General features: G+C 45.5%; 1 pseudogene; it reads right to left on the reverse strand.

The window, feature by feature from the left end:
* The window catches only part of LOC107159594, a 109,290-nt pseudogene that overhangs the window by 42,332 nt on the left and 42,620 nt on the right, over window positions 1-24,338 (reverse strand).

Below are 24,338 nucleotides of genomic sequence, written 5' to 3' on the forward strand. Positions count from 1 at the left end.
ATTGGTTGACTGATGTATCTAGTTTATGCTAATTAGATAAGCTGTGTGGAATGTATAAATACTGCTCCTGTCCTGCAATAAACGGCTCCTACTCCTGCTGTATCAACGTACACAAGTTATTCGTCACCCCCCCTCCGCTTATTTTGCCCAGCCAGCCGGGCTGCGGCAACACCTTCCATCTGCCTCTCTGCCCTCACTTTCCCAGACTGAAACCTTGCAACTCACACTCAGAGCTGTCTCCTGGCATGAACAGCTGGCTGATGGTAACACTCTGCAGCTTAGTCACATCAGAGGACATGACTGGGAACCTCCTGAGGTCATCAATGTGCACAGACCGCCATAGCCCTGTGAAGAACAAAGCTACCAAGTCTTCTCAAGTCTTTTCACTTTCTTCTTGTCAGCCATAAGCAGGGACACACCTGTGTCCAGATGTTTAATCACACTACTGACAGAGGAATGATTGGTACCTCAAAGTCTATGTCCCTGAACACACCAAAACCCATCAGTTCCACTACATCATATCAGCACGCTCACCATCAACCTGTGTGTTGAGACTGATTAACTGGTGTGCAAAGGCTACTTGGATCCTGTCTATGGTTCTTTACATGCATCTTAGCATACTTACTGTCACTTAGTTAGAAAGTGCTTCAAGATACTGACAGGTTGTCTTTCCATCTGAGAAATTATTAAACTTATTTCCCTCTTCTCAGAATACCAATTGTCTTACATAATCCAGTTTGTGATCATTCCACAGACAAAGAGTTGGGCTGATTTGAAGGCAGGATTTCCCCCAAGGAGCAGACACAAGGAGTCAGCACTAGGGCTGGTTGTAAGGGGAAGATCTTTGAGTCATTTGTACAATGAAGAGTTGGAGCAGGAGCTCATCCTGTGCACACCTGAGATAGCCCAGGCCATGCTGACAGAGCAGCAGCAAGCCCCAGGGTGATGGCTGTGAACAGTGAGCCAAAGAAGCCCAGAGACAGCTGGAGTTGGTGTCTGACTCAGACACACAGGCAGCATGGGACCCCTGAGAATCAACCCAGACATACTTAAAGACAGTCACTCATCTTTGGCCCTACCTCCATGGAATCCCACATAGGATGCTCTGCTTCCCATACGGGACAGTTTTGTGATGAAATAGACAAAGATGCAGCCCTGAGTTCTTTGTATTTTGTTGATTTCATTGATAGCAGAGTATCTATTTAGAAAACAAAAATCAAAACAAAGCAAGCAATTGAGCAAAAGCCAAGGTGTGAGATGGCTGCTGCGTGTGCCTGGAGCTGTCAGGGGCTTTACCACATTCCACACAATGCCAGGGGCCACCACATCTCTTGTGAGAGGAGGATGGCTTCTTGTTGGTGGGGTCACTTTCTACCTCTCACTGCTGATCAGAACCCCCACTCGGCACGTCTCAGGGCCCTCACATGCCAGAGGGTGGGGCTTGTTGGCCTTCCCATTTTGAGAGAGTACAGTAAGGTACAGTGCCCCTTGTACCCCCAGTGGCCACAAACCACCTCCTAGCAGGATCTGGCTAGCCTTAACTTTGTACTAGGCTCCCAGTACTTTAAAGGGGCAGAAGTCACTCTTACATTACATGAGTAACAAAACACAGCAATTATGAAAGCAACAGATTTATGGTCATCATAAAAAATGTCCAATAAATATTAATTTATTTACATAGTTTTACTGCCCTTAAACTTATGATAAGTACTTTTTTTCTTTTTATGCAGTGCTGCGGATTAAACCCAGGGCCTCAGACATGCTAGGTAAGTGCTGTACCACAAGGCTACATCCCAGACTAAACTTTAATCCTAATTGTGTGATTAAAAATTAAAATGACCAAAAAATGACTGCAAACATAGCTTTAACACATTCTTCTACATACTACAAATATTCCATTATTGACACTTCTTGCATTTCACCAATTCTGTGCCATTATTGGCCTTTTCCTTCATCCTTTCCTCTCTAGCTTCCCTAGCCCATGTCAGGAGCTGGGAGGAAGAGTCATTCTTATTTTCACACTGTTTTCAGGAAAGAAATTCTTCAGGAGGTCCTGGGTAGATTTTGGCTTCCTGTGTTTCCTAAGAAAAAATACTAAGAACATACTTAGCTGATGCAATGAGCTGAGCACTGTGAGCACCATCATCAAAATCCAACTGGACAATGAGGATTTTATGTCTGGCTGTCTTCATTAAGCTGCTTCTGAAAGAAAAATGGAATCACCCAAGTGAATCCTCTGTCCTAAAACACAGGCAGCCATGGCTCCGTAGGCTGAGGCACAAGGGTCACAAGTTCCAGGCTAGCCTCAGCAACTCATCAAGACCCTGTCTGCAAATTAATAATAATAATAATAAAAGGGCTGGAGATGTGGCTCAGTGGTAGAGCAGCCATGAGTTCAGTTACTAGCATAAGTGAAACAAAACAAAAAATAAACATGGATCACAACACTCCACAAAGTGAAGGGAAACACAGGCCATGCAGAATAATCCAGCATCCAGTAGGGTCTCCTTCCACAAGGTGAGGAGGCAATCCACTGGAGAAGGAAAGGGCTACACAAATATCAAGAGACAGATGATACAGCTGTGGAGAAGGCCACTTATGACAGGGGCTGGAAGGACATACCATGAGGCTGAGCAATGACCTTCTCACAGTGTCCAGTGCTCAGAGTTCCTTCCGAGTGGCTACCATGCCCCATCATGGGATACCGTATACCTAGGATGGGGGCTGAGGATGATAGGCAGGCAGGACACCTCACCGGACTTCCTTGAGGAATGAGTACTTGGTGTTGAACTGCTGCAGTGACAGGATCACGGGCTTCGGGGCCAAGCCCTTCACTTCCTCCCCTAGGGCCTCGCAATCACAGCTCGTCAGCAGTCTGGAGAAGGTGGTGACCTGCAATGTGGGTGTGCAAGCCATCAGCCAGAATTCAAGCGAGGGCACAGAGTGGTGGGTTAGAACCCAGGACCAGGGGGCACTGGGACAAAAAGAAGCCCGACCCCGAGCAGGTTTTACATACAAGGGATGGCTGAGGCAAGCAGAACCTCCAGGGTCAACAGATGACAGAGAGAAGACTTGCCCTGGCCAGAAGATGCCTCGGATGCCTTCTGAGAAGCCAATGTCTCTTTTCCTATTTTGGTCCCTACCTGAGAGCCTCCTGATCCTTTAGGGCTCAGCACAATGCCACTTCTTCTTGTAATCTGGCTTCCTGCTATCAGATGGAGTTAGCCACTGGCAACTCTTCCTCCCCTCAGTAGTTCCCAAGTCTCTGCCATGGACCACATCCCATGGTGCAAACCCAGATGTTCCTAGGCATGTAGGACCTCAGCTCTCCAGACCCCTTCTATTTTTTTTTTGTACCAGAAATTAGATGTAGGGGTGTTTAACCACTGAACAACAACCCCAGCCCTTTTTAAAAATTTATTTATTTTTTAGTTGTTAATGGACCTTTATTTTTTATTTATTTTTATGTGGTGCTGAGGGTCAAACCCAGTGTCTCACATATGCTAGCATTCTACCACTGTGCTACAAGCCAACCCCTTTAGCCCTTTTAATGTTCATTTTGAGACATAGTCTCACTAAGTTATTTAGGGCCTCCATAAGTTGCTGAGGCTGGCTGGCTTTGAACTTCCCATCCTCCTGCCTCAGCCTCCCAAGCCACTGGGATTATAGGCATGTGCTATTGCACTCAGTTCCAGACCCCTTCTCTGGGCCTGTCCTTATGAATAGGCTTCAGGTTCCCACATCCAACTATAGAGCAGACATCCAAACCTATCCCAAACGGATGTCACCACCACTAGCTGCCAAACCCACTGCTGTTCCTGGATTCTCCATGGTGATTGCACAAAGCTTCAGTGAGCTCAGGAAGGCTGTCTTCCATCTCCTTCCTCCCCTTACTGCCTGCTAACTGTCTGCAGTTTGCACCATGCCAGCAGCCTCCTGACAGCTCTATCCTCTCAATGTCAGTCTCTTGCTCCACTGTATTCCCATCACCGGGGCAGTGGGGTATGTCCACATACACATTGCTCCATAGCTCCTCTCTGTGCAGGCAAGACAAAGCTCAAGGCTGCTGACAAGGCCCTCCACATGTCTTTCCACCTGTTCCATCCCTGTGAGACCCAGCACTCAAAGCTTGAAATTTACGGTCTGTCAGTGATCTCCTCCAGGTCTCTTGCACAGATGCAGATTCAGACTCAACACCTGTGTCCCACAGAGGCCTTTGCCTCTGACACTGGCCCAGCCAGCCCTCTCTTTCAAGTGCAAAAAGCCTCTCTTAAGGAGAACCACCTAAGATCCATGTCCCTACCTGGAGTGCAGCTTTCACCTATGACACACACTAAAGGCACCTGCATGGGAGACATTCTCATCCATTACTCTTACTCTGTCAAAGGATGGGAAGCAGGCCAATTCACTTACATCCCAGGTGGACCCAGCACTCTGGGAACTGAACGTTGTGCCCAATGCTGCTCTCAGAGCAGAGCTCTACTCACAGTCAAAAAGAGGCCTAACTCAACTTATCCTCCTTGTGCCTGTATGAAACACACCCATTTCCTAGACTGCACACTATCTTGAAGAGAGTCAAAACCTCTGGGCCCCAGGGACCAGGGCTCTTGGGTGAAAGAGGAAAGGGAAAGGCTGTGGGGCAGTCACCTCTGTGAAGATAGCATGGCACTCAGAGTCCCCATTGCGAAGTTGGGCCTGGAGGAAATCTGCAAAGGAGTGATGCTGCTGCTTGTACCAGTATTCCTGCGACAGCACCTGCGCAGCAAATGAGCCCAGTGCAGAGTTGCTCAGCCGCACCACAGCATCTGGTGTGGCACAGTCCAGCAGGATCAGCTTGGCTTCCTCAGACACCCTGTGGTATAGCTCCTCTGTCAGGTCCCCGGGGCCCTGCCTCTCCACAGCCTGCAGCACCACAGAGGCACAGGCATCGGAGTGGTAGCCGATGAAGACATCAGCAGGGCTGTACTTGTGCCCAGCCAGGAACTGATGGGCCTTCACGTCAGCGAAGTCCTCTGCCCACTGCGTGAGCTCCTGCACGATGCTCTTCTGCCAACCCTGTAGCACCGAGCTGATGTCCAGGTAGTGCTTCTCCAGCCAGTTAATGAGGGGCACAGGGAACTGCTCGTACACCACATTTTTCTCCTCGATGACAATCAGGCGGAAGTCAGGGTGGACCCGACACTTGACACGATGGGTGCCGAGCCCGAGGTCCACGTACTTCTGGCCCCCGAGGTAGACGTAGTATTATTGGTTGAGCGCATCGTACAGGCTCTCATAGAGGTGCTGCAGGTTCAGCAGCACCACCATCTTGCCGGTCTCCATGCAGATCTTCACCCGGTTGATGTTTCTGCAGATCTGGGTGTACTCCTGGTCCCGGGGAAAACTGGAACCAAAGATGATCTCGGGCTGCTGGTCCTCACTGAAGAATGACTGCTGCAGGATCTGCAGGGCCATGTAGTTTTTGGTCAGTATGAGCAAGTAGCGGGATTCAGCTTCTTCCAGTTTCCCCACTGCTGGGAGTATGTTCTGCATACTCCCACAAATGTTCTGCTTGATGAGCTCCAGGGTGCTGACCTCTTCCATGTACCCGGCCTCAGGTAAACTGGCCATGAAGATGTCCAAAGCTGGGATGTCATCTTTGCCACTGAAGTTCCGAAGGACTGCCTGTGCAATATCCTGTGTAGAAGGCTTCTTGTTAGATGCTCTGGCGGTGGCGAAGACCATCTTGATGAGGCTATAGTAGTCGTGAAGCCCGAAGAATTCCTTGTTCTGCCTGCTGCACACTGTTTCATAGGCCTTGGCAAAAGGAGCGAAGTACCCTCGGACCCTGTCCTGCACCAGGCTGTCTGAAGAACAGATCCCTCTGGCACTCTCTATGAGCTCCTTCTCACTGGGGCTGCCACAGGACACAAAGATGCCCCGGTTCATCTTGGCAGGGTCGAGGGCCCAGTTGGAAATACCTATGAAGCCGACTTTTTGGTGGGGGGCAGGATCACCTTCAATGCACCCGTCTTCCAGCAGTGGGTGCAGAGCCTTCAGGGGCATTTTGGGGGAATCTTCTGCCAAGCCGACCTCATCCAACACCACCACAGACACGTACTGCTGCAGGTCCTTCCCCTGCTGGAAGCGAGCGCACTGCTTAAAGGTGTTTATGATGCCCTGTGGGGTGCAGTGGGGGCTACACTGGAATGACACCAGGTGGACTTGCTTCAGGCTGCGGAAGAGATCGGAGTGTGCGGCCTGGCCTTGCATGGCATCTGCCACGATGGTCTTGGCAAGAGATTTGGAGCTGCCAGGCTTTCCCACCAGGAAGAGGGGTATCTTTAGCTCAATGCAGATGATCATCATGAAGACATTCTCCTTCAAAGCCAAGTTCCTGGCTATGGTTTTCCTCAGAGGCACCCCACTCAGGAAAAGATCCTGTGCGTGTGTGATCTCGTCCAGGATGACTCTGCTGTCGTCATATGGTTCTGGAAAATACCTGCAAATGGCTCTGTGGTAGGACTCCTTCTCCTTCAGGGAGGCATGGTAACAGACCCCCACAGCCATCACCAGGGACCAGAGGACAGGGTCTCTCCTGAAGTTATTTTTGCTGACACTGGTCTCGCAGAGAAAGGTGTTCAGCTTCACCAAGAGCATCTCGCTGCGGCCATGAAACCATGTGAACACCTTCACACAGCGCTCCACATCTCGGAGGCTGACGAAACTGCACTCACTTTCAGTGTTCCTCATGAACCTCTGAGAGGCAGAGAGCACTTCTGTGATCACACGAGTCTTGTCTTCACTGATCCTGACGTGGTCCACCAGTCTCTGCACAATCTGCTGGATGTAGAGCTTTTCAGCAGTGTCATTCAGTTGCCCAAAGTCCCACACCAGAGGAATCAGGCTCGGGGGCAGGGCGTGGACACGGTACACCAGCTGCCTGAGGGGAATGGAGCCCAGCCTGTCTGCTGTCTCCTCTGCACTGACCCTGTACCCCAAACCAGCTGACTCCAAACAGCAGATGGTCTCCTGAGAGTGCTTCCTGTAAGGGTTGCAGGCATCTATGATGTGCAAGCCTGAGTCCTCCTCCAGGGGCTGGCCATCCACAGTCTGGTCACACAAGACTTCCTTAATACAGCTTATGGCTTCTGTTGTGTTGGCTTCATCAAAGAACAAGATGGTGTCCAACTGGTGTGAGTCCTTATTGGATAAGGCAGTTTTCTCAGCCTCTAAGACTTTGGAGTGAATCATGGCTGTGGTTGTTCCTCCATGAACCTTGACCAACTTCATGGTCTCAGCCTGGGCACCACAACGCTGCAGATCACTGAGGAATTTAATGAGCCGGGTTTTCCCACAGCCAGTTTCTCCCATGATGATAACTGGGATCCCACACCTGAACCGCATTTCAATGGCCAGAATCTTGAGCATGTTGTCCATTGTAAGCTCATATGTTTCATCAGGGTCAAAGGCCTGAGGAATTCCTAGTGGCCGGCAGAGTCTCAAGAGTTTCTCATGTCTGGGCAGGTTATCAAAGTCAACATTGAAGGGCACGCCTTGAAGCAACAGCCCCCTGTACAGTTCTTCTGTCATGACATCTTTCCTGATTATCTCCCCATTGAGATGGTTGATGGCATCAACGCTGCCATTCTCATTGGGCTGGAGATGGAAGCCTATGAATGTCATGGTCTCACGGTCACCATTGAAGAACACATATGGGTGAGGCTCTGACTCCCACCTCCTCCGGAGAGTGAAGGGGGCGAGCTCTGCCTCATCAACCCCATCCATGGTGACTGCGTGCTTCCCTTGACTTTGGTCAGAGGTATGAAGTGTTGGTGTGGCAAAGTCTCTTGCCATGACAATCATGAAGGTGACCACGAAGTTCTTGAAGCCCTGTAGTGTATCTCCAGTAAAGTCTGGATTGCAGAACACAGAGGCCTCACAGTCCTTGAGCTGAGAGTTGAGGAACCGAGCAAAGTTCTGGAGCTCAGACCAGGAGGGGTTGATGACCCCACAATATATGAGGAGGTGCTGGATGCACTCCTCTGGGGTATCTTCAACAGAGCCTGCTTGGTATTGAAATGTGTCTAGGTTTTGTTATGGAATCTTCTTAAATATTGGTAAGGTCTTTGGAAAGTAGCACTGCAGAACTCTCTCTCATCCATTCCAGGCTCTATGAAGCTCCTCTCAGGGCTCAGCTCCATGGCTATCACTTCTTTGGGAGGTCTGCAGGTGACTCTGGGGAAGATGTCAAGAAAACTAAACTGGGGGGCATGTGGATTCTGCAAAGAAGAGACATAAATAGAAGTTAGAATTTGATTTCCTGAAAGATGCCCATATGTGTTAACCCTCCACGTGGTCTCCTGTGGATAGACCTTTATGAAAACAATCACTTGAATGCATGTGGCTTTCTGCAGCCTCTTGTTCACAGAGGCTGGCATCTGCATGTTAGAGCATTACAGAAGCTCAACTATGGCATCAGCATTATGAACCAGAAAGCTATATCCAATCCTGTGACTTGATCTCTTCACCAAGCATGAACACATGTGTAACAATAGAACTCCCACCAGCTAACAGGTTTCCATGAATGAAGTCTCACTGTCTTCTTCACTGGCAGTAAGGGAGACAGTGGCCATCAACAGAGGAATCCTCCACACTCAGCACCCCTGGAATTCAACCCCAGACATAGGAACCAATCTGACATATCCAGATAAATCCAAGATGCTACCAATCAACATGAGAGTATTCTCATTCTAGACATCATTAAGATCTAAGTCCAAGCATGCATTTCCCCTAACATGTACTCACAGCTACCCTAAGGTGAAAGTGGAAAACAACCAAGATGTGTCAACCCAGGCTTCAAGCCACAGAATCAAAGGTGTGCCATGACCACTTGAAAATGCCCTGTGTACATACCAGCTTTGTAGACCTCTTTGGCTGTACTGAATTTCCTTCTGTAATTTCAATGATATATAAATGGCATGGGTTCCGAAGCCACATTTTCCCACTTATATCCATTAGGTATTGTAAAATGAGGATCTTGAAAAGAAAGACCCAAGTTCCAGTCTGTACCTAAAGACAGAGAAGCATGGGTTTGAAAATACACAATTGCCAACCATTCCTCCCAACCCCCAGGACCCTCCTGACTTCTTCCTTGGGAGAAGAGTACTGACTACAGGCAAGTATAGAAGGAAGGGACTCTTCATTCAAGGAGAAGCAGATGGGGCCCTGGGAATGTGAGCCTTCTGATGTGGCTATTCAGTTGCCATGTGGGCACTTACCGAAGCAGTCACATCAAAGTGGAATATCATGGGCGTTTTCCAATACTGAACATCCCAGAAAGACAGGAGGTTGCCCAGGACCTGGCCCTCATCCACCTGAGCGTCAGTCAACCGAACAATCTTTAAAGGCACCTCTTCACTGTTTAACTTCTTTTTCAATTTTTCATGCAATCTCTTCACATAGAGAGATTTTCCTACAATGTTAAAACAAGGAAATTAGATCCTAAGCCTATGGATCAAGAGGAACAGATTCCAGAGAGATTAGAAATTACTTCTCAGCCAGGTGCAGTGGAACATGCCTATAATCCCAGGAGCTTGGAAGGCCAAGATAGGATGATTGTAAGTTCAAGGCCAGCCTCAGTAACCTAGTAAGGCCCCAAACAACTTAGTGAGACCATATCTCAAAATAAAAAATGAAAAAGGCTGGGGTAGGGCACCCTTGGGGTAAATCCCCAGCTAAAAAAAAATTTAAAAGTTACTTCTCTGTATAAAATTCAAAACTGATGCAACGGAACATCATATTAGAGCACAACTCCACCATGAAGCCAGAGTTCAGAGCTGTCACCCACCCAGCATCCTCGAATTCCCCATGATGACAATGGTGGAAGTGTAATAAAGTAAAAGCAGAGGCATGTCCCCCAGTGGGGGAGGGCACAGGTTGTATCTGGACAGGGCACAGTGATGCTCACAGGTTGAAGTCAACAGAATGGAAGTCACCACCTCTTTCCAAGGACACATGACAGTGACTAAAGGGAAGGTGCAAAGGCACTCTTCTCCTGGAGCCAGAGCAGCTGTGCCTCTTCTGCTCACACCAACACAACCCAGAATAGGTCAAAGGAGGTTATGCAGGAAAAAAGTGACCTGCAGAGAAGTCCATGCCAGGAGAGGATCAGGGCTTCCAGGAACTGCAACCTGGGTGGAAAGGGGGCTCCTTCTAGGTGAAGCATTGACCGCAGGGAGTCAGACCCTCCTGGGACTCACTTTCCCACCTGCAGAGGGTTGTCAGCTGAGGTGCCCTCTGCTACAGAGAAAGGGGACACTAGGAAGCCCTCAGAGACTGCCTGCCCATCCCAGCACTCTCATTACCAACTCCTGCTCTCTCCGAGACCACGATCCCCACACACATCCGGTCTCTGAAAACAGCTGCCGCTGACAAGGTCTGTGCGGGGACCTGGTAGTGATGTGCCAAGTAGGCCTGGATGGCATGGAGGGGCGCCTGGGGGATGACGTGGACTTTGTGCTGGCTGAAGGCTGAGGGCAGGTAGCAGCATTCCCGTGCTGCATCACAGACCAGTACTAGCTGGTAGTCCTCCCGGGGACACTGTGTGCACAGGCTGTGGAAGAGGGCCTCTGCCTGGCAGGCCACCTCATAGCTCAGCTGGTCCACAAACAGCAGGCTGTAGACCTTGTGCCCCTGGGAAACCGGGGCCAGGCAGCGGTGCAAGAGCAGGGCTACCTCCTCAACCGTGGTCCCTGGGGTACAGAGTAGCACCTCATCGAAGGTGGGCAGGGGCTGGCCTGGGGCCTGCATGTAGATAGCCAGGGCAGCCAACAGCACCTCAGAGTGGCCACACATGACCAGGTTGGGCTGGCCAGCCTGCAGGCCCACAGGAAGAGACTGCTCCACAGGAGGCCCGCCCATCCTGGCCAGGCGAGCCAGACAATGGCCCAGGGCCTCCAGGTCCAGGCAGCCAGGCAGAAAGACACTCATGCACTCCAGGGACTGTTCCATGATGACCCTCAGCTTGGTCACCAGGCTGATCTTAGAGGATTGCAATGGTGGTAATTCTTCCATCACTGTCCTCACACAGTGTCTGGTGCCCTCATTGAACCCCTCGGTGGCCCTTAAGATGTCAGCTGGGGTGCAATTGTCTTTGATGAAGGACAGCATCATGAGGGCAGCTTCGCTGGGACTCTGCTTCCTGAGCTCTGTGCTCAGATGGATCAGCTGCTCAGCCGTGTAGAAGTTGAGGTAGAAGTGCTCTCTGCGCTTCCTGCTCACGAACTCCTTCCAGTCATCCAGGAAGTGCTCCATCTGCCTGCAGAGGGCTTCCAGGAGCTGGGTCACATCCCCACTCTCTGTCAGCTGGCTTACCAACTCCAAGTGGAAGTCCATGCAGATGGAGACGCCATTCCTGGGGTAGCAGTAGACCTCGGCAGTCCAGGTCCGGAACAGCATGTTTCCCGCAGAGTACAGGTTCAGGAAGGCTTGCACGAGCCGCTGCACATGGCAGAATAACTGGGGGAAACAGGGGCATAAGGCAGATGTCACGGTGAACTACTGGAGGGGGACGTGCCAATCTAGACACGCACAGGTTCTAATTGAAGGGGCTTGGGTTCACTCCTCCCTCAGGGTCACTGGGAAACATGATCAGCCTAAGGAGTGGGTTCCCATCTTTGGGAAGTGATCAAGTGGCAGATAAGAATGTCGACTGTGGGTTGGGCTGTGCTCAGTGGTAGAGCACTTGCCTAGTATGTGCCAGGCCCTGGCCCTGTATCCAGCACTGGGGGAAAAAAAATGTCAATTGTGAAGTACAAATAAACTGTAAGAAAAGAAACTTTACATGAGAGAGAGACTATTATATAAATCAATAACCTGTGTCAACAATTACTTCAGATTTTTTTCAGTACTGGGGATTGAATCCAGGGTAGTCTACCACTGAGCTATGTCCCCAGCCCTTTTTATTTTGAGACAAGTTCTCACTAAGCTGCTGAGGCTGGCCTTTAACTTGCAATCCTCCTGTGTCAACCTCCTGAGTCACTGGTGTTACAAGCATGTGCCACCACACCTGGCTTGATTACTTTTTTTTTTTTAATATTTATTTTTTAGGTGTAGATGGACACAACACAATGCCTTTATTTTTATGTGGTGTTGAGAATCGCATCGGGGTTCCGCCCGTGCTAGGCCAACGCTCTACCGCTGAGCCACAATCCCAGCCCTGCTTACTTTAGTTATGATGAAGAGTGCCCATTAGAATCTTGAGATTTTTGATTTTGCCAATTTACAAAGTAAATGAAGCCATTCATACTTCTTCCTAAGAACTATCTACCTGTCACCTCCTGTTAAATGCAGTGGATTAACCACCAGTGGTGACAGATCCCTCTGATGCTCTTTTGGAGGAGCTGATGGCCCCAGGGCCTGTCCCACCTCAGATGTGACTCCACGCAAGGTGCACCCTGCAGACCCACAAGCTCCACTCTCTGGAGCCACTCAGTCCACCAGAGGCCAACCCCTGCCTATTTCCATTTGCATGCCCAGCCTGAGGCAACAGGGCACCTGCTCACCTCAGAAAACCTTTCCACTTCCATACTCTTGTGGTCTTTCTTGCCAGACATCAGCATCAGCTTGTTTAAAAGATCCCTCAGCTCTTCCAAAGTGTAGGAGCGATCTGGCTCTAGGCCACTGTGACCCCCAGGGAGGATCAGGTGCAAGATGGCATCTGGGGAGATCTGGGAGGCACAACATGTTTAGAGGTCATTTTCTAGTGGCTGAAACCCTGACTCTGCAGCAGGCCAGTGTGTGCCACCAATGGTGCACCTGGAATCTGGAAGGGCTCATCTTCTGGTCACCTGTGGGTGCCCTGATCTCATAGATGCCTCTGCTGTTGATTGCTGTGGCCAGGGACAGGGACGAGAGCTCAATGGATCCGTGGCTTTCCTTCACTGTCTTCAGCCACTCCAAGTTCCTGGCAGAATCTCGCTATTGGGACAAAAGCAGAGAACATGGACCAGGTTTCGAATGACTATCTTCCTGGATGTCCTCCTCCTGCCTCTGCCCTTGCTGGGCAAACTCCAGCCACTCTCCTCCAGGGCTCTGGGTGTAGCTGCTCATCCAGTGCCTAAGGCTGTCTCAGGTGCCTCTGCCTGATCCCTCAGGACCCTGCTTGGTCCCCAAGGACCCTGGCCACTCAGTGTAGCTGCACTGGTGCCTGGTTCCTAGCTGACACATGGAGTGCACGTGGCCTGCACTTATGGATGATTGGGTGGATGGCCACAGGACATGCAGCCAGGTGGGAGGCCACCATCCTGCTGTGTTCTCAGAACAAAGGCCCTCTGAGGAGAGATGCCTGACTGAACAGGAGCCCTAAGTTCTTAATGTCCTGCCATGGTCCCTGAGCATGACTTGAACAACTTAAGAAAATTTTAAGAGAATGTGAGCTTCTAGCAGGAAAACGGTCTATCTCCCCACCCTCCAATCACATGCAGGACCAGCTGTCCTGAGGAGGGTGCAGGCCTCTGGACATCTCTGCTCATTGGGTGAGTTATGTAGTGCTGGTTAACTAAGACTCTGGTACAGGCAATTTACTTAAATGTTTATTTTTTTCTGATAAAAAATTAATCAATATCAATTGTGAAAAATACCCAAAAGTAATAAAATAAAGGACAATTACTATCATTCAGAGAAAACCACTGTACACCCTCTTTTACACTTCCTATTGTGCTCTTTCCACTCCTGTCTTGTAGGGTGGAGAGTACTCTTGACATGCAGTTCCATAGCTCTCTCCAAACCCAAGACAAAAAAAGCATTTCCATTTATGAAGAAAACCTTGTTTTCAACATCAGTTTAAATGGCTGCCCATGTGCCCTCAAAGCAGAGCAGTTCCCTCGGGCTGCAAGATCACCATGCCTTGGAACCGGGAACAAGACTCACCAGCTTACTGGGCAGGTGAGGGTCGTTTTGCAGAGCCTTCCAGAGTTCTTTCAGCAGTTCCATGAACTCACTGAAGCCTGCCTTCTTGTCCAGCTTATACAGCAGGGACGCATAGCCCTGCACAGCATCATGGAAGCAGGCCACCCGGTCCACGTCAATGTCATTTTCTCCAGCCAAGATGGAGGCGAGGTCCACAAACACCTGGAGCTCCGTGATGCCTGAGACAGAAAGGGGGCTAGCACAGAACAACTCCACGATGCTGCACAACTCATACCTGGGGCATGATCCTTAGTGAGGCCATCAATGGACACTAAGTAAACATCTAGGGCCTGCTCCACTTCCTGCCTTCAGTTAGGACTCCAGGATACCTTTTCTTTTGCAGGATATGATGACACCACTGACCAACATCTAACCTTTACCAAACAATTCCCAGGCACTGTACCAGGCTTGTGTTTTGTCGCGACCCCTCGCCGGCAAGGGAAAACACGACACAGGATTCTTCTTTCAGCAGTTTATTCAGGCCTTGAGTCATATATCATCTTCTTGCGCCCGCCGCCCGACACACCCAAGCACAGCCTAATAAAGCCCCCCGCGTCCCAATCCCAAGCCGCCACGTGGATCTCTCTCATAGGGTGGTAAGGGATTGCCCGCCAACTCTCCATAAAAGGAGTTGTTTATCACAGGCCACAGTGGAAGCCGGCGCCATCTTCTAATGGCGGCCACGGTCTATAAGAATGGCTTACCACAGTGTTTACCTTATTTCCTTTAATCCACAAACATCACCACTTAAACAAAAACAGGTTCAGTTGGTAAAAAATATGTAGATGACTAATTATTTTAAAAAATTGAGATAATTCTCTTGAGTTAATTACCAATCAAAGATTGTACATCAAAGCAGACTCAGGAGTACAAGCAGCACAGTTCTGGATGCTATCAGGAGGTGTCCTGCCAGGCCTCTGTGGTGCACCAGTGCTGCTCCTGCTCCATCTACTTGGCCTTTCTTACCTCCCCTCCCCCACCCTCTATCTAATCTACACAACCACATAGGCTGCCCAGCCCTAGACTGGGAGAGAAATGCACAGCTTCTGCAAGCTTGCTGCAGCAACATCCACTTATGTGCAAGAGCTTGCCTAGTCCTCTAGCAGAATGAGTTGGAAGGCACAAAAGGAGTCAAGATACTGAAGAAAATGACACCAGCATCCAAAGATGGAGAGAGCAGAAAAGAAAACAGTTTTAACCAGAACTCTGAAAAGCCGCCCTGATGCAAACTCCTGGAAGCAGACGCTGCCCCCCACCTAACACACGCAAGTGATTGAGGCAGGATGTCCTCAAGTTCAGGAACAAAACTTGGCAAACACTTGAAACTGAGCTACCCGCATACCTCCCAGAGCCTCGTGCAGCCAGCTGACCAGCTCCTTCTGCAGGGCCAGCTCTTCTAGACACTGGCAGTGGGGCTCACTGATGTCCTGTAGCAGCTTCTTGGCCTGGATGAGCTGTGGGCTGATCTGATCCAGTCTCTCATGACGGGTGGCCTCGAAGTCATCAGTCTGAAAGATGAAGCTCTGCTGAGGGCTATACCAGAGACCACCCATGCCTGCCTTCCCACATGCCTGGACAAGAAGACGCTAAAGCAACAGTGTGACACACTCTTGCACCAAAAATAGTATGACCTCCATGGCCCTCTTTGCTACACTGCAGAAGCTATTGTCCACAGTTACCCAGTGCCATGAGGAAGCCTTCAAGGACTTTGAAACCTGTTCTGCACAGCAGCCCTGCCAGTTCTGGGCTTCTCTGTTTGTGAGAGTAACAGATGTGCTAAAAGTTTCAAGATTAGGTATAGACAATTCCACACTCTGCTAAATTTTAAGCACTATCATGCCTGTCTCTATTGAAACATAGGCCACACACACTTTAAAAATGTGAGGCTAAAAATAGGAAGGAGAAACTCAGGCCTGACCTATGACAGGAGTAATGTATCATTTGGTACTTCCTGCTGGAACTAGGAAAGGTACCCGGACAATTGACAAAATATTTCCTTTTGTGCTTTTATAACCTAATGAAATAAGATTCCTCTGGAAAGAGTATGGTTTCTCTATCCTGAATTTTTGGTTCTCAGATCGACCCAAGAAAACTCACTAGCTAAGGAACAGTCACACTATCTCAAGCAAAGGTAAAAATGCAGGCCATGGAATGTTCCAGCCTCAGTGCAGCCCAGACAGAGCCTTTCAGGGGGGCTGCCACACTGCCCGTCCCAGAATCCCTGGGGCTTCCAAGGAGTCTGAGGTAGGCCCCCACCTCACAGGAGTCCCCAGAAAATAACTTACAAAGTTTATTAAAGTGTAAAGAACACTGAAGTCACCAGTCAATCCAAAATCCTTTTTGACCTTGCAGATGACTTTGGCTGAGCTGATTGCCTGGTGCAGGCTATGGTACTCCTTGATCTGCTCAACACGCTCTGAGATCCAGCCCCTCTGGGCCTGAGGATGTACTTCACACATGATCTGGAGGTCCAAAGTCAGGTCATTGTATTTATCTACAAAGTCTTTGAAGATGACATCAATTTCTGCAAAGGTGACATCTCCTGACTTCAGATCCTGATATAGTTTCATGAACCTTTGGTAACAAGGGAAATATAAGTACTCATAGGCCTCTGTAAGTGCAAGGGGTCGACTTTCATATTCCCCTTTGGGATCGTTCAATGACTCTGCGGCTTCTTCCCAGAAGATCTGGAAGATGTGGCTGTCTGTCAGTGAGTCTATCCTTTCAGCCATTTCCTGGACCTTGGGGCCTAGGTTGTAGTGTGTCATCTGCTTACAGGCCGAGGACAATGGCTGGTTCAAACTCATGATTTCATTCAGTCTTTTGCAATTCAGGTCTTCCATGTGTCTTGCTTCAATCTCTCCAAAATCCACTTTGGAAACCACAAGGAAACATGGAAGTTAAACTGCTAGTCATGGTAGCATCTTATTTTACTTTCTCAGTATTTCTAATCACTGCCTTAAGAAAACTAAGTGAACACCATTGCTGGGATTTTTGTCACAGGAAGAATTCATCCTTCCTCCCCTCCACCCTGCTGTGGCCCATTCATCAGTTTTTAATTTAATAACAGATTGTAAGCTCTTGTGTGGAAAGGACAATTGGAAACACATATCCATCTCCTTTCCTCCCAAATCTGTCTCCAGTGACAGATTAGAAATTGCTTTTTTCAAAGATCATAACCAGCAGGAATGAGGAGAGTAGAAAAGGAGCCCAATAGCAACATACACTGGGAAGTAGAAAGATGACCACACCAAATGATACTCCTGGGGCCTGAAAACACAGACCCTGAGGCCACAGTAGACATGAGCTCAGCCAGGCCAAGCACAAGCTCCTGGTAGGCAAGGACACTAGTTTCTAAGGTCACCCTAGACTGGAGGAGGCAGAGAGGGAACAGGAAGTGAGTTCAAAGTCTGTTTAAGAAGCAGTTGGTAAGAGTCCATCCCCACCATGGAGGCTGCCCTCTGCCTGGCGAGGGACAGGAAGGACCACCTGCAGGGCTCTCAGGCCTGGAGGCCACTTCTACACATATACCTGTCTTGGGAAGTTACAAAGGACAGGGAGTATTCAATTTAAGAACCAAGAGGACCACACAGCCACCAGGGCAGGAGAACTGGAGTAGAGGAGCTTACCCTCCTACAGTCCCTCTTGGATCCTGAAACATGGCAGCAGGCAGGGGGCTGCAAAAGTGACCAGCCCACAAGAGAAGCCCTCAAGGACCAAGTCAATTCAAGGGCAGCCACAGAGCCTCAGGGGCCATGGCCCAGAAGCCCTTAGCCTGTCAATCCACTTGTGGTGACTGTCTTTATAGACACAGACAAACAAAAATCTCCAACTAGAATAGAAAAAGCTTTAACATGGGGAACATACCAAAAACCCAATAGGGCTGATATAGCTCAGTGGTAGAATGCTTGCCTAGCGTTCTAGCATGTGTGAGGCATGGGGTTCGATGCTCAGTGACACATAAAAAAAAGAAAAGGCTAGGTTTGTTTCATCCTCAGCATGCAATAAAGAAAAGAAAGGGGGAAAAGCCAACAGAGAGAAGCAAATTGGATGAAGTGGAAAACTATGCAAGGAAAAGAAAAATCTTTAAAAATACCAATAATCTCCAAAAGATAAGATACTTCAACCATGATCCACGACAACAGCATAGTATATAAATGGATCTTTAAAGAAAAAAGGGAGGGGCTGCAGTTGTGGCTCAGTGGTAGAAAGCTCACCTAGCGCGTGAGGCACTTGATTTGAACCTCAGCAATACATAAAGATAAATAAATAAAGGTATTGTGTTCATTTACAACTAAAAAAAAATTAGAAAAAAAAAGTGCTGGTATGGTGGCATATGCCTGTAATTCCAGCAGCTTGAGAGGCTGAGGCAGGAGGATCGTGAGTTCAAACCCAGCTTCAACAAAAGCGAGATGCGAAGCAACTCAGTGAGACTCTGTCTCTGAATAAAATACAAGGAGCAGATGACAGTGACCTCAGCCTTTCTGCCACACAGAAGGAAGTGGAGCAGACAACAGCGACCCCATCCCACTCTATGGTAGGAGGAGAGCGACCATGCTATGGCCCCATCTACTCATGCATGCAGTGGCTTTTCCCCTGGCTTCCATTTAGTGACAACAGGCAGGACCAACAAGACAATATTTCAGGTTCCTGCAGGCAAGGAATTGGTAATCACTACAAGATTATAAGTTAGAAACTATAATACCTCGAATCCACAATGCTAGAGAGGAAGACACATGGACGACATGAAGAAACAAGGGAAAAAAGTGCTTAAAACACACCAAGCTGATACAATAATAGATTCCACTGACATTCCATTCCAAATGTACATAATTAAAATGATCTGCAGAGCAAAGAATGAATTAAAAGAGCAAATACAAGCAACACTTTACTGCTCCACCAAAGAGATTGAGAGGAAATACAGGTAACAAAAGGTTACTTCAAGAAAATCATAGAGACTGTGAAAAAAAAAACAAAAAAACGGAAATCCTTGAAATGAAGGAAACAATAAACCAAATAAAAAATTTAATAGAAAGCACCAGTAGACTAAATCACTTGGAAGACAGAACCTTAGGCAATGAAGACAAAATATATAATCTTGAAAATAAAGTTGACCATATAGTGAAGATGGTGAGAAACTGTAAAGAGAACCTTCAAGAATTATGGGAAAACATGAAAAGACCAAATATAAGAATTACTGTGATAGGGGAAGGCACTGAGATACAAACCAAAGGAATGCATAATCTCTTCAATGAAGTAATAACAGGAAATCTCCCAAGCATGAAGAATGAATTGGAAAAATCAAAAACAAGAGGCTTACAGGACAGCAAATATACAAAATTACAACAGATCCACACCAAGGCACATTATAAAGAAAATGCCTAGCATATAGAAAAAGGATAGAATTTTAAAAGCCGCAAGATTAAAGTTTTAGATTACATATAGGGGGAAAACAATTCGGATCTCAGTAGATATCTCAGCCGAGACCTTCAAAGCTAGGAGATCCTGGAACAACATATATCAAGCTCTGAAAGAAAATGGATGCCAACCAAGAATCTTCTACCCAGAAAAATTAAGCTTCAGATTTGATGATGGAATAAAAATCTTCCATGATAAAAATTAAAAGAATTTACAATGAGAAAGCCTGCACTATAGAATATTCTTGACAAAATGTTCCATGAGGAAGAAATGAAAAATAACAATAAAAATCAGTAAAAGGAGGAACTACACTAAAGGAAAATCCAATTAAAGGAGAAACCAAGTCAACTTAAAAACCAAAAATAAACCAAAATGACCGGGAATACAAACCATATCTCAATAATAATCCTGAATGTGAATGGTCTAAACTCATCAATCAAAAGACATAGATTTACAGATTGGATTAAATAAAATCCAAAAACATGCTGCTTTCAAGAGACTCATCTCATAGGAAAAGACATTCACAGGTGAAAGGTGAAAGGATGGGGAAAAAAACATACCACTCACATAGGCCATGTAAACAAGCAGAGGTTTCCATTCTAATAACGGATAAAGTGGACATCAAACCAAAGGTTTGATGAAGAGGTGAAGAAGGACATTTGACACACCTTAAGGGAACCATATATCAACAAAACATAACAATCATAAAAGTCTATGCCCCAAACAATGGAAGTTCTATGTATATCAAACAAACCCTTCTCAATTTCAAGAAGAAATTGATCACAACACAATCATACTGGGTGACTTTAGCACACCTGTCTCACCTCTGGATAGATATTCCAAACAAAAACTAAACAAAGAAACTACAGAACTCAATAATACAATTAAATGATTTATATGTAACAGTCATATATAGAGTATTTCATCAATCATCGAGTAAATACATCTTCTTCTCAGAAGCACATGGATCCATCTCTAAAATAGACCATATATTAGGCCACAAAGCAACTCTCAGCAAATACAAAAAAAATAGAGATACTACTCTGTATTCTATCATATCATAAGGAAATGAAAGCAGAAATCAATAATAAAATAAAAAATAAAAGCTACTCCAACACTTGGAGACTAAATAATATGATATTAGAAGAGAAATGGGTAGCAGAAGACATCAAAGATCAGTTAAAAAAATTCTTAGAGGTAAATGAGAATATCAACACATCATATCAAAATCTCTGGGACACTATGAAGGCAGTGCTAAGAGGAAAGTTGATTGCAGTAAGCTCATTCATTAAAAGAATAAAAAGTCAACAAATAAATGACCTAACATTACATCTCAAAGCCCTTGAAAAAGAAGAACAAATCAACACCCAAAATAGTAGAAGACATGAAATAGTTAAAATCAGAGCTGAAAACAATGAAATTAAAACAAAAGAGAGAATTCAAAAAGTTGACAAAATGAAATGTTGGTTCTTCTAAAATATAAATGAAATTAATAAACCCTTAGCCAGGCTAACAAAGAGAAAGAGAAAGAAAATTCAATTTACTAATATTCATGATGAAAAAGGAAATATCATGATGGAAATTATTGAAATACAGAAGATTATTAGAAACTATTTTGAAATTTATACTCCAATAAAATAGAAGATCTTGATGACACCAAAAAATTTCTAGAAACATATTATCTATTCTATCTGAATCAGGAGGACATACACAATTTAAATAGATCAATTTCAAGCAAGGAAATAGAAAACACCATCAAAAGCCTACCAATCAAGAAAAGCCCAGGACCAGATGAATTTTCAGTTGAGTTCTACAAGACCTTCTAAGAAGAACTAATACTAGTAATCCTCAAATTATTGCATGAAACAGAAAGGGAGGAAACCCTTCCAAACTCATTCTATGAGGCTAACATCACCCTAATACCAAAACCAGACAAAGACACATCAAGGAAAGAAAACTTCAGACCAATATCCCTGATGAACAGATACAAAACTTCTCAATAAAATCCTGGCCAATCTCATACAAAAAACATATTAAAAAGATAGTGCACCACGATCAAATGGGGTTCACCCCAGGGACGCAAGGTTGGTTCAACATATGGAATCAGTAAATGTAATACATCACATAAATAAACTTAAAGACAAGAATCAGATGATCATCTCAATAGATGCAGAAAAAGCATTTCACAAAATACAGCACACTTTCATGTTCAAAACACTAGAAAAACTGGGAATATTAGGATCATACCTCAACATTGTAAAAGCTATCTATGTTAAGCCCAAGGCCAGCATCATTCTAAATGAAAATAAATAAATAAATAAATAAATAAATAAAAGCATTCCCTCTAAAAACTGGAACAAGACAGGGATGCCCTCTTTTACCACTTCTATTCAACATAGTCCTTGAAATTCTAGCCAGAACAATCAGAAAAACAGAAGAAATTAAAGGGATATGCACAAGAAAAGAAAAACGCAAACCACCATTATTTGCTGACAACATGATTCTATATATAGAAGATCCAAAAAATTCCACCAGAAAACTTCTAGAACTAATAAATTAATTCAGCAAAGTAGCAGGATATAAAATCAATACCCATAAATTAAATGCATTTCTATACATAAGTGATTAATCCACTTAAAGAGAAATTACAAAAACTACCCCATTCAAAATAGCCTCAAAAAATACAAAATACTTGGGAATCAACCTAACAAAAGAGGTGAAAAACCTGAAAACTACAGAACACTAAAGAAGGAAATTGGAGAAGACCTTAGAAGATGGATAGATCTCCCATGCTCTTGGATAGGCAGAGTTAATATTGTCAAAAGGGCATACTACTCAAATTGTTACACAGTTTTAATGCAATTCCTATTAAAATCCCAATGACATTCTTCATAGAAGTAGAAAAAGCAATCATGAAATTCACTTGAAAAAATAAGAGACCCAGAATAGCCAAAGCAATCCTTAGCAAGAAAAGTGAAGCAGGGGCATCACAATACCAGACCTTAAAATATACTGCAGAAAAATAATAACAAAAACAGGTTAGTATTGGCACCAAAATAGACATGTGGACCAATGGTACAGAATAGAAGATACACAGACCAACCCATATAAATACAGGTTTCTCATACTAGACAAAGGTACCAAAAACATACACTGCAGAAAGGATAGCCTCTTCAACAAATGGTGCTGGGAAAGCTGGAAATCCTCTGTAGCAAAATGAAATTAAACTTCTATATCTTACCATGCATAAAACTCAACTCAAAGTGTATCAAGAACCTAGGAATTATACCAGAGACACTGTACCTAACAGACGAAAAAGTAGGCCCAAATCATCATGTCAGATTAGGCCCCAACTTCCTTAACAAGACTCTTAAGGCATGAGAAATAAAATCAAGAATCAATAAATGGAATGGATTCAAACTCAAAAACTTGTTCTCAGCAAAAGAAACAATCAGTGAGGTATGGGAGCAGAATTTTACCACACACACATCAGATAGAACACTAATTTCCAAGATATAGAAAGAATTCAAAAACCTCAATACCCAAAAAAAAGAAAAAAAGAAAGAAAGAAAACCTAAACAACCCAGTCAATTAATGGGATAACGAACTGAACAGACACTTCTCAGAAGAAGATATACAATCGATCAACAAATATATAAAAAAAACTGTTCAACATCTTTAGTAATTAGAAAAATGCAAATCAAAACTACTCTAAGATTTCATCTTACCCCAATCAAAATGACAGTTATCAAGAATACAAGCAATAATGAGTGTTGGTGAGGATGTGTGGAAAAAGGTACACTCATACATTGCTGGTGGGACTGCAAATTGGTGTATCCACTTTGGAAAGCAGTAAGGAGATTCCTCTGAAAATTTGGAATGGAATCACCATTTGACCCAGCTATTCTATTCCTCAGTCTACACCCGAAGGACTTAGAATCAGCATAGTATGGTGACATAGCCACACAAATGTTTGTAGCAGCTGAATTCACAATAGCTAAACTGTGGAACTAACCTAGAGGCCCATCAAAAGATGAATGAATAAAGAAACTGTGGTATACATATATACACAAACAAACAAACAAACACACACACACATACACACACACAATGGAATATTACTCAGCATTAAAAGAGAATAAAATTGTAGCATTTGTAGGTAAATGGATGGAGTTGGAGAATATAATGCTAAGCAAAGTAAGCCAATCCCAAAAAACTAAAGGTGGAATGTTTTCTCCCTTTAGCAGATACTGATCTATGATTGGGGGGGAGCGTGGGAAGAATGAAGGATCTTTGGATTGGGCAAAGGGGAGGCTGGGGAGGGGTTATGAGGGTAGAAAAGATGGTAGAATGAGATGGGCATCATTACCCTACGTACATGTATGATTGCACAAATGATGCATCTCTACACAATGTACAACCAGAGAATTGAAATGTTGTACTCCAGTTGTGTATGATAAATTGAAATGCATTCTGCTATCATATATAACTAAGTAGAATAAAAAATGAATATAATAATAAAAAAGAAATTACTCAGCCCACCAATAAAAGATATAATCCATGCTTATACAATTACATCAAAGTGAATTCTACTCTCATGTGTAACTAAAAAGAACCAACAAAATGCAATCTCAAAAAAAATCAGCATACTACAGTGATTCAACCACATCGATGTTTATAGTAGCTCAATTCACAATAGATAAGCAATGGAGCCAACCTCAGTGCCCTTGTACAAATGAATAAAGAAAATTTGGGGGGCTGGGATTGTGGCTCAGCGGTAGAGTACTCCCCTAGCACGGGCGGGACCGGGTTCGATTCTCAGCACCATATAAAAAAATAAAATAAAGGCATTGTGTTGTGTCCATCTACCAAAAAATCTCTCTCTCTCTCTCTCTCTCAAAAATGTGGTAAATGTACACAATGGAGTGTTACCATTACTCAGTTATAAAGAAAAATGGTTTTATGGTATT

This window comes from Marmota marmota, unplaced genomic scaffold (genome assembly GCF_001458135.2).
Source record: "Marmota marmota marmota unplaced genomic scaffold, marMar, whole genome shotgun sequence".
NCBI classification, from domain to species: domain Eukaryota; kingdom Metazoa; phylum Chordata; class Mammalia; order Rodentia; family Sciuridae; genus Marmota; species Marmota marmota.